Here is a 12,109-nt window from a genome sequence, read left to right as displayed (position 1 = left end):
TTGAAAGCATGAAAATTTGCATACAGGTTGCTAAGACCCATAGAAAAAACATCTGATATAGAACCACTCTGGCAATCAATCATAACGTATCGGTGTAAGGCCTTAGATTTTACCTATTACAGCTATATTAAACAAGGGAAATAACTGCGTAAAAATATATATTTTCTTCATATTCATTGTATTAGGGAAAATAAGGCTAAAACCGTGCACATTGGGGTTGAAATCCTGAAAATTGGCATATAGGTAGCTATGACCCGTATAAATAACACCTGATATAGAACCACTCTGGCAATTTATCATAACAGTGCGTTTTTAGCACTTTTATTTTTTCCTATATAGCATTACTTATCCGAGGAAATAACCACGATAATGCAATGTGCGTTCTACAACTTTAAATACACCGGTAACCATTTACGGTAGCTAACTGATGGTTATTTCGTGTTGAAACTAGTAGATAAAAACGGGAGAGGGGGAGAGGGAGTGAACGGGAGAGACGGAGAGAGAGAGAGAGAGAGAGAGAGAGAGAGAGAGAGAGAGAGAGAGAGAGAGAGGGAGAGAGAGGGGGAGAGAGAGAGAGAGAAGAGAGAGAGAGAAGAGAGAGAGAGAGAAGAGAAGAGAGAGAGAGATTTTACTCATTACTGTTCCTACCTACACACACACACACACACACACATACACATCCCGCATCTACACAAGTCCGTGCAAGGCAAACCGGACCTTAAACACTTGCATCGGGTGCCGATACATTCTCTCTTACATGAACATTTGATGAGTTTTTGGGACACTTTTGAAAATTCTGGAAATAAGCTCCACAGTGGTTCATGTCGATCGTCACATTGTTACAGGGTTCTCTTCTATAAAAGATATAACGTTAGCAAAAGCTCGACTTCTTTCAAGAACTGTGACATCATCATTATCATCAGCAGTGACATCTTTTAAAGCTTGCTTTTTTTTAGTATGACAAATTTTATGGTAGTGTGCCTCCTGGGCGACTAAATCTCCTACAAAAAAGCACGTTTGTTTATTGCAGCCAATCTCTAATGTTGAACGTTGTCTCATTATTATCGTGGGTTGCGAAATATATTCATTCGGTGACTCCTCCACTTCAAATGAAGAGGTTTGGAATTCTTGTATGGCAATTCTTTTAGATTTCTTTAATTCTAATCGCCTAATTTTGTTGGCATTATATTTTACACGACAATACTTATGCCACTTAGCATCATTTTGTTTTAAGCTTTCAATAATCTCATTTCTTCTGATGAATTTAAAAAATAGATAAATCCAACTTGTTTTCATCACAAAAAGAGTTTCATAGTCTTGCCCTTTGTCATACCTCCTCGACTTAGAGGGACATTATAAACGGTCTGTGTTATCTTGTTGGCATATCAAAAACTTGTCCCAGTCTCTGGGAGCAGTTCCTTTTGCTATTGTATGTGTATCTGAAATCATGCAAACGCATTACTTTATTAGGCATATGCAATATTCTTTCATAACTCTCTCTCTCTCTCTCTCTCTCTCTCTCTCTCTCTCTCTCTCTCTCTCTCTCTTCTCTCTCCTCTCTCTCTCTCTCTCTCTCCTCTCCCTCTCTCTCTCTCTTTATTTCGTTCTTTCTGTTAAAAACCTATCATCAGCAGGCAAAATGTATGCAGTGCCTTACATAAGGACACAACGGTACAAATAGGACATTCTCCCATTGTTCCTTTGAGGTAAATAACGTAAAGTAAATAACTTTCCACAATACAGCATCATAGTGGTTGATGTTGATGATAATGATGATAATTATAGCAATGTAAGTGGTATGCTGACTCTTTACTGTCATCAAGTTTGACCGAAATAGGTTTTAACTCACGTAAAATGATTATAGCAGTATTTTTAGAAAGAAAAGAAAACAGGAGGAGGGGAGAAGGTGCACTGCCCTTTGTCAACACCGGTTATCGGCATTTATTGAGCTGTGTTCTGCTAGTCTGTTTTGTCTACCCATCTGCTCGTCTTCCCGTCTGCCCGTCCGTTTTAGAGCAATTGATTATACTTATTAAATCAGATGCAGAAAAAATCTCATATTATAGAGTATTGCTAGCTAAACGTGAAATTGAATAATATTTACGATTAGATAATTTGTATGGTACGTGAATCGAAAGTAAAGGGAAAGGAAAACATCCGCTTCGAAGCTAAAAATAGTCACCAATGGGAATCCAAAGGATGACGTAAAACAACCTTTGGTCGGCTTGCCTCGAATGTTTACAAAATAAAAATGAAAGAAATTATTGTCGTCCATTTCAAATTTTCTTATCTTAAAAACCTTGCATCTCAACTAATACTAATCTCTCAGAGTGGTTCTATATCATAAATTATAGGGTTTTTCATATTCTACAACATATGTAATTTTCATGCTTTCAACCCTGTTTGCACAATTCAAGGGTTTTTTGGACCTAATTCCCCCTACTAGAGGTCACTTTCTCAATTTTAACACAATTTAACTCATTGAATTAATTATTCAATAAAACATTAAAACTTTATATTATTTTAAACTTTAAGATAAGTGAAATAATTTTACGATATTAATCACTTAATCACTTGATGATTACTCAGCACATCAAAACAATATTATAAATTTTATATAATCTCACCGAGCACAAATTACAAAAACACAATATCGCTTAGAGCCCATAACCGGGTACGATATACAAAATACTGGCCATATTAGGCCCACTTCGGCTACAATACAGCCTAAAACACAATGCTGGCCAACACACAGGCCCAACACATATCGCCTGAGAGCCCATATTCGGGTGCGACATAAAATACTGGCCACTTTGGGCCCTTTTCACTGTGGCTTCAACATAGCCAAACAGAATTCCAGCCAACACACAGGCTGCACAGGTCGATCTTCTTCGACCTCAAATTGCAGACTGCCAGTTGAACATCGACCCAAGCCGAAACATAGGACAGGGTATCTAACGGTATCTCAAAGTATCTCGGTTGATGCATAAGATTGATGAGGGTGTCTTAACACTGATGGAACATGATAACCCTCCGTTCTTTCATTGCCTTCATAGTCTACACCACCCACGGCGAATACAAGGGAGTCCCTATTCCAACACCCATCCTACACTCATAAATCATTTAATTATATGGGTTGCATTCTACCCGAGACCTTGGTGGGTATGACAACTATCTCCCTTTGTTATATAGAAGGCATTTCTTTACATCACTCCCCACTGGAGGACAAAAATCCCAAATTTTTTATCAAAACTAAGAAATGCCTGACCACTAAGGCAGCCGAGACAAAAAGTCTGGACCATGATTGTCCGAACCTTTCACAGACATCAACCGAAAACGATACTGGTGGAGCAACAGTGACCATCTCATCAGACGACCATTTTCTGACTTGGCTTTGTTGAGATACAGCAAAGGAGCCTGGTCAGTCTCCACAATGAATTCTCTGCCCATAAGATAGCTGTTCAAACTCCTGACAGCCCACACAAGAGCTAAACACTCTTTTCAACCACTGAATACCGTTGTTCTCTCGGTAACAGTTTCCTACTGAGGTAACAACTGGATATTTACCTTGTAATCTTCATCGTCAATAACAGCTGCCACGGCACATTGAAGAATTCCACTTCCGTTTATGTCCGCGGTGCTCCGGTCATAGTACCGTTTCAATAAATTTGCGTGGTACGTTTTCTTTGAAGTACCAGCCTGTATTACATAATTATTATGTCCAACTACACGTTGAACTTCAAATGGACCTTGCCATTTCAATTCAAGTTTGTTGTGCTTTGTCGGGAGCAACAACAACACTTTGTCACCTTCTTTGAAGTTGCGCATCTTGGCCTTTCTATCAAAATATGCCTTATGCCTTTTTGAGGCCCTCTTTAAATTTTCATGGGCCATATGGATAGTAGTCTCAAGTTTTTCTTTTAGGTCTACAACATATTGGTATGTTGTCTTTACCTCTTCGTCCTCAATAGACTCCGTCCACAACTCTCTGAAAATTGTCATCGGGCCTCGTACTGGGCGACCGAACAATAATTCAAAAGGGGAGAAGCCCAAGGACTCCTGTGGTGCTTCACGGTAGGCAAACAGGGCCGCATTGAGATATCGATCCCAATCTGACGGTCTCTCTTTAGCCAATCTCTTAAGCATCCCTTTGAGAGTGCCATTAAACTTCTCCACCAGCCCATTACACTGAGGGTGATATGGACTTGTGGTAAGTTGTTTCACAGACAGTAGTCTACAGACTTCTTTCATCAAATCTGAGGTGAACTGTGTACCTCTGTCACTTAATATCTCTTTTGGTATCCCCGTCCTACTGAAAATGTCGACGAGGCCTTCCGCAACTGACGCGGTTTCTACATTTTTCAAGGCTACAGCTTCCGGGTACCGTGTGCAGTAATCTACCACAGTAAGCATATAGCGATTCCCTCTATTTGATGCAGGAATAATTGGTCCTACCAAATCTACCGCTACTCGACTAAATGGTTCGTCTATCAGCGGAACTTCAGTCAGAGGCACTCTTGGGGTCATTCCTCTTGCCGTTGACCTTTGACATTGGTCACACGATCTACAGAAGCGGGTGACGTCATCCCAAATGTTGGGCCAGTAGAAATTGCTGAGAATGCGCTCAGTCGTTTTCTTGGCAGCGAGATGTCCGGAGAGTATGGACTCATGAGCTAAACGCATCACTGTCTCTCGCAAATCTTTTGGGACCATGACTTGTCTAATCACGTCACCGTGCTCAATCTTTGGTGATTGAAAATATCGTACTAAAACCCCTCTATCATATTCAAACCAACTTTTATTATTGGCACCAGTCTTTTTCACTTCTTTCGTAACTGCTGCCTCTCTCGCACATTTCAATGTCTCGTCTTTGGTCTGTTTTTCTTTCAAAACAGCCTTACTAACACCGTTTCCACTGAGGGGGCAGTGATCAATGGTTTCATTATCTTCTTTTTTGTGCCCTCGTCTGTGCTGCTTGAGCTGAGTGCTCACAATCATTTCTCATGAGATTCTCGTGGACTGAATCAGAGTGATCGTCATATTTTATTGGCGTTCCTGGGCATTTGACTCCTGGTATATTTCCCAAAATGACGTCATACAAAGGTGAGGCCATTTCTAGAGCCGTCACTCTTCCCTTGTAATATGGACAATCAAGCCACGCTTCAGTTAGTGGGGCACTCACAGTCTTCCCATCAGCTAGACTGACCTTCACTCTCTTTTCTTGTTCTTTCTTTTCTCTACTCACAAGGCCTTTTCTAATCACAACACAACTACTGCCACTGTCTCTCAACACTTTAACTCTTTGTCCATTTATCCAACCAATGGCGACCGGCATACCTGTCGTCTCTATCGCGTGTACCGAACATGCTGCGGACACCGTAATATTGTCAAAATTCTTTATTTTCCCTCGGCGCTTGACGTTGAGAGTTAGTGTTGTTCATGATACCATTGTTAGCAACATGATGTTGTGTATTGTTACAACATGGCAGCGGTTCTGGGGTATTCATAGCCGCTACTCCACAAGTCTTCTTATCAGTATTCTCCATCCTTTTTCTTTCCCAGCACTGCTCAGTGGAGTGGTACCTACGACCACAGTATCCACATTTCGATGTCTCTTTGTATTGCAGAGATTTGTGGTCTGTTCTTACAATCCCTCTTCAAATGTCCAACTTTAAAACAGTTGTGGCATCTAATTACTGAAGTAGGTGGTTTCATGACAGGTTTGTGACCATCTTGTTGTTTGCTTGGAACCTTGTCGTTCTGATATGACACAGTTCTTGAGAAAGCGCCGGCAGTCCCGTGCGCTTCGACATATTTCTCTACAGTGTCGACTACTTCTATAGATGTATTTGGTTTCCTTTCCTTCAGGAAAACCACGAGCTCCTTGTTACAAACATTTACGAGCTGTTCTTTAACAATCAAGTCCAAGATGTCCTCAGGCTTTGTTCTATCCTTGCCGGACATAGTTATCCACTTTTCCAGATATGTGGATATACGGGTTCGAAACTGACCCATCCTTTCTCCTATTTCTGGTCTACTTTTACGGAAACGCTCTAAGAAGCCGTTTTCCGTTAAATTGTAGCGTTTCAATAACGCGCACTTTACATTATCATACTGGGTAGCGTCTACCTCGTCCAAGCGAGTGTACACGTCCAACGCATTGCCTCTAAGCAACGCCGACAAGTGAATCGCCTAATCTTCTTCTCTCCATCGATTAACCGTTGCATATCTTTCAAACCTGAGTAGATAGCTATCTATCTGATCTTTCGATTCATCAAAATATGGCAGGCGAGGACTTTTAGCCCTACAACTGCCAGTCGAGGGTTCACTGTCAGTGGAGGAAGGGGTTCGAACCGGGACCACTGAATTTTCAATTTTTAGGCGCTCTAGTTCCAGCTGCCTTTCAACAAGAAGAGCTTGTTGTTTCGTTTGTTCTGCGACTGCATCACGCTCTTTCTCTTTCTCAAACCTCTCTCTCTCCTTTTCCTCCCTGTCCCATTCCAACTTTTCTTCCACCCACACTCTCAGTTCGTCGCCATGTAAACCCAACTTTTCCCCACATTTTAACAACCGTTCCACATCCATAATGACAAAATATTTATCGCAACGTACTTAGAAAATCGATAGATTGAATAATATAAAAAGAGAAGGATCAGCTAAATGCAGATAAAAATCTACCCAGTATTCCTATTGTCAAACAAACAATAGCGGAATCAGTAATAACAGCTGACGCTTCGTCAGTTCAAAAAGTTAAAACATCAAGCGATGACCACAACATTATACCAAAACAACATTATCTAGACTTTAATCAAATTAAAGTATTAAGGCCCTTCACACTGGCCTTTCATAGTTCGTGGTTCACTCGCTTTGTGAACAAAACAATAAGTAGCGATACGCCGCGCGTACCCTACAACATAAGTGTAACCTCGTTACGCCTAAACAATTACGTGATATCATTTCACTCACCCAAACTATAGCTTTACATTACAGACAGTACATAGTCGTTAAATGATGAGAAGTAGCGCCTGAAATTAGATCTGACAGCCCAACCCCCTGATATGCATCAGTACAGGAAGCGACTCTCGAATCCCCACAACAATAAGAGGCATTGACTTCTCAGAAACGAAGGTGTCAGTTGATGTATAACGTCAGGCCACCAAACCACACAATAAGAAATCCTGCTCGCAGCGCCAATTCATGTCACAAGGTGCGTTCGCAACTCGCAATGGATGCGAAGGCCGCTTATGACCTTAAAGTGTGGAGAGGTAGACGTGGACGTTACAATCACCAACAGAACACCGTATCTGACAAGAGAGCCATTATTATTTATTTAAAGTAAAAGAAAGGGGAACAGCTCATAGTTATTGAGCAAAACAGAATAACATTGAATATATTGACAGGAAAAATAAAAAATACATACAAGTAAAAAGTATTAAAGAATATAAAATCTATACATGTAAGTTTTAACCAAAAGAAACTATACTTCACCCAGGTTGCAATCGTTTCATTAATTCCCACTAAAAATGAAATTATTAATTACATATAGGGTCAAAATAAACTGTTCCTATTCCGAAAGGAGAATAAAATTAATTAACAAAATTGTTCACACAGGGTGCGGTGTTCCAGCCTGTTCAAATACAAAATTGTTCCAAAATAAAACACATAGATCGAGTGTTACTTCCTCGTCTTTACAAACGTCACATTGTATTTTGTTCATATTTATCAAAAACAGGTATCGGTGCGTCACAAATTATATGTTCATATCAAATGGGCTGTCAAAATTATATTGTTCATAAGGGTACAAAACACATTTACCGGGCGCTATGTCCTAGCCCGACAATTACAAAGTTCAAAGATGCAAACGCATTACGGGCGCTATGTCTAGCCCCGCGTCAGCTCTTCACTATATTAGAAGATATATATATATATATATATATATATATATATATATATATATATATATATATATATATTAGTAAAAATGAAATTAACATAGACACAATGATAGCGTAAGTGATCAATTAGTATTTACTTAAAAATAATTCATTTAACTGAGGTCACTTTCTCAATTTTAACACAATTTAACTCATTGAATTAATTATTCAATAAAACATTAAAACTTTATATTATTTTAAACTTTAAGATAAGTGAAATAATTTTACGATATTAATCACTTAATCACTTGATGATTACTCAGCACATCAAAACAATATTATAAATTTTATATAATCTCACCGAGCACAAATTACAAAAACACAATATCGCTTAGAGCCCATAACCGGGTACGATATACAAAATACTGGCCATATTAGGCCCACTTCGGCTACAATACAGCCTAAAACACAATGCTGGCCAACACACAGGCCCAACACATATCGCCTGAGAGCCCATATTCGGGTGCGACATAAAATACTGGCCACTTTGGGCCCTTTTCACTGTGGCTTCAACATAGCCAAACAGAATTCCAGCCAACACACAGGCTGTACAGGTCGATCTTATTCGACCTCAAATTGCAGACTGCCAGTTGAACATCGACCCAAGCCGAAACATAGGACAGGGTATCTAACGGTATCTCAAAGTATCTCGGTTGATGCATAAGATTGATGAGGGTGTCTTAACACTGATGGAACATGATAACCCTCCGTTCTTTCATTGCCTTCATAGCCTACACCACCCACGGCGAATACAAGGGAGTCCCTATTCCAACACCCATCCTACACTCATAAATCATTTAATTATATGGGTTGCATTCTACCCGAGACCTTGGTGGGTATGACAACTATCTCCCTTTGTTATATAGAAGGCATTTCTTTACACGCTCAGCTAAACAACTCATAACATTCGCCAGCCAGATTTTACGTACCACAAAAAAAAAATGTGTAACCTAAAATGTTTATTGATAGTATGCGCGTGGCTAAGAAGCTCATAACATTGCCATCCGGAAGTATAACGGATCAACACACAAAACTGTGTGTATCCATGAACGTTTATAGTCAAGTTAATACAGTTCGGTGAGCATTACTCATAAACGCGGATGGCAAAAAACAATAACAAAGACCTGAGTGACGTCATCTTCAAACTATCTATAGATAGAATGCGCTTGGCCAAGGAGTTCACAACATTGCCATCCGGAAGTATAACGGACCAACACACAAACTCTATGTAATCATGAACTTTTATAGTCTGGTTAATACAGTTTAGTGAGAACAACTCATAAACGCGGATGGCAAAAAACAATAACAAAGACCTGAGTGACGTCATCTTCAAACTATCTATAGTCTGATTAATTGATGTTAAACGTTTACTAAAAACAACTCATAACGATGCCAGCCAGATATTCCGTACCAACACACAAAACTGTGCGTAATCTTAAACATCTATAGATAATGAAGTTGACGGCACTCGGGTCTTTGTTATTGGTTTTTGTTTGTTTTTTTTTTTTTGTTTTTTTTTGGTTGTTTTTTTTTTTTTTGCCATCCGCATTTATGAGTAATTCTCACTAAACTGTATTAACTAGACTATAAACGTTTAAGGTTACACATAGTTTTGTGTTTTGGTCGGTTATACTTCCTGATGGCAATGTTGTGTGATTCTAAGCCAAGCGCACACTATCCATAGTCTGATTAATACAATTTAGTGAGAAATATTCATAAAAGTGGCTGACTAAAAACAATGACAAAGAGTGGAGTGATGTCAATTTCGTTTTATCTATAGTTTGTTGCTGTTTTCATCGTTCTGGTCCTGGTTGTGCAGTTGCTGCTTTGATTGGTTTTAGTTCTCCCAATTTTATCGACGAATTTGACTGTTCTATTTTGAGCTTATCTTTCATAAACTGCATGGACTGTTCATAACCGCTGTAATATATCACCCAAGTGATTACTTACAAATGGTTCACAGGACCAATCGCCCCGAGTTTGGTTCTAACATGTTTAAACTAATGGTCCCATGGACGTATCCCCCCTGACTTTGCTTCCGTATCGTCTTTGCAGGTGATCCCAAGGAATTACCCCTCTGTGTTTGGGTCCATTTTTACAGATGATTGACAGGTTTTATCCCTCATGATATTCGTTATTCGTTGAATCGTGTCTTTACCAATGGTACCACGGATTTTCCCCTAAAGAGTTCGGGTCCATCTTGTCTTTACATATGGTACCATGACTTATCTCTCTCATTTGCTTCTATCGTGTGTTAAAGCTCCGAGTTTGATTCCAATATTATAGAGGAGGGTTGTGATTCTAGTCACGCATAATTTTCTAGCTTTTAATCAATGGACTTATTATTAGGAGATGGGGGGTAAGGACCTTAGTATCTTTTGAATACAAGGAATACCTTAAATGCGTACAAATCGTCTGAAGCCGTATAAAATTGAGATGAATTTCATATTTGGAATGCTATATTAAGCTTAATTTATTTAAATCTAAGTCTAAACATATGGCCACCGCCAAAAAATATAGCCAAACACACACACACAGACACACACACACACCCACATACACACACACCCACACAAAAAGAACTTTTTAAAGGTGGAGAATTAATACAAATTGTCAAAATGCAATTACATTCAAAGGTTCTATATCTTATCGTTATTATTCTAAATTCACTCGGCGGGTCCGATGGGTTTGAGATATGCACTGATTGAGGGGAGCGAGCTTTGGTTATCAAATTCATCATCATCATCATCATCATCATCATCATCGTCGTCGTCGTCGTCGTCGTCGTCATCATGATCATCATCATCATCATCATCATCATGTGTACCGTCCCTGATCCAGGGGTTGACGAGAATTGGACCCCTAGCTGTCACGGTCTTGGGCGCGTCTTGTGCATTGGTGGAGATCCATCCCGGACCAATCCTTGATGTCCTGAATTTGTTTTATCAAATTGCAAAATACTAAATTTCCTATGTTTGATTTAGATTTTATACATAATTTTACTTGTTTTTACTCAGACATTATACCAGACCTGGACCACAAACAAATCCACTCATTTTAGTGAGATTGGCGACAGAGTAAAACAACTTGAGTTATGCAGGTAATTTAATGTACGAAAGAATAAGGCTAACACATCATAAATCAAGAACAAAAAGGGGACGAACTTTGATACATTATGAAGAACATATCATTTCTCTAATCTTTTAAACATGAAAAAATCGAACAACTTTTTAATGCATCAAACTTTTATAAGCATATTCTAATGATTATTCCAAAAAGTATAAAAGCAAAGAAAACCCCTAACAACTCTGAAATTGGCAAAAATCAAACAAACGCTATCTGCCGTAGGGTGACTGTAGTGTATAGGTCTTGTCTATACCTTGTCCGCAGCATTGTCCGATGCTTTTCATTAAGTTATGTTCAAAGATGGTCACAATATTAATCTTCGATCATTTCTTAACATCTCAGGACGACATGCACATACATGTAGGTCCGATACATCAAATTTTATTATGGTCTTGCTGTTGCAAGTGAAATGCTCTCAAACCAACACAAATTATTGTCCATTATTATAATGTTGAATCAAGCCAATACTTGGGTTCGGTTATGAATATTTTAGTTCAAGACATTCAACGAAGTACATAATACCATGCAATAATTCTAAAACACATTTGAAAACGTGCATGAATGATAATGAAATGTTCAATCGCAATTCAGCTACTTTTGCGATTGACACATGAAGCTATTTTTTTGTTATTTTCCAGTCAAAAATGTGTGTAGCAAAATGTGTGTAATGTGTTCAGCGCTGGAAGGCTGTTTTTCACAGAGCTCTTAAAATTATTGCATTTACGGCTGTTTTAAGTGTGATTTCTATATAGGACGAATTTTATTTCATATTCAGAGGATTTCGTATGACTTTGTGCTGCTTTTGACGAAAATTCGTGGATTTTAAACAATTAATTTAGCAATATTTGAAAGTTTTATAAATTTTGCAAGGATTTTATCATCTATTAAGACCATTTTTGTTTACGTTTTACGATTTTAAGGAAAAAAAACAGTGAGCTATTTTAATCTTATTACAACAGTTGACGATGAACATCGAGAATGACAACACCTAATTATTGTTATAACTATACGTACAATACGACATACAATAAATAATACACGGAATTTAG

This window comes from Berghia stephanieae, chromosome 3 (assembly GCF_034508935.2).
Source record: "Berghia stephanieae isolate SIO BIC M18660-M18661 chromosome 3, UCSD_Bste_1.3, whole genome shotgun sequence".
Classification (NCBI taxonomy): Eukaryota; Metazoa; Mollusca; class Gastropoda; order Nudibranchia; family Aeolidiidae; genus Berghia; species Berghia stephanieae.
The sequence above is the reverse complement of the archived record's forward strand: the minus strand, read 5'-3'. Positions refer to the sequence as shown.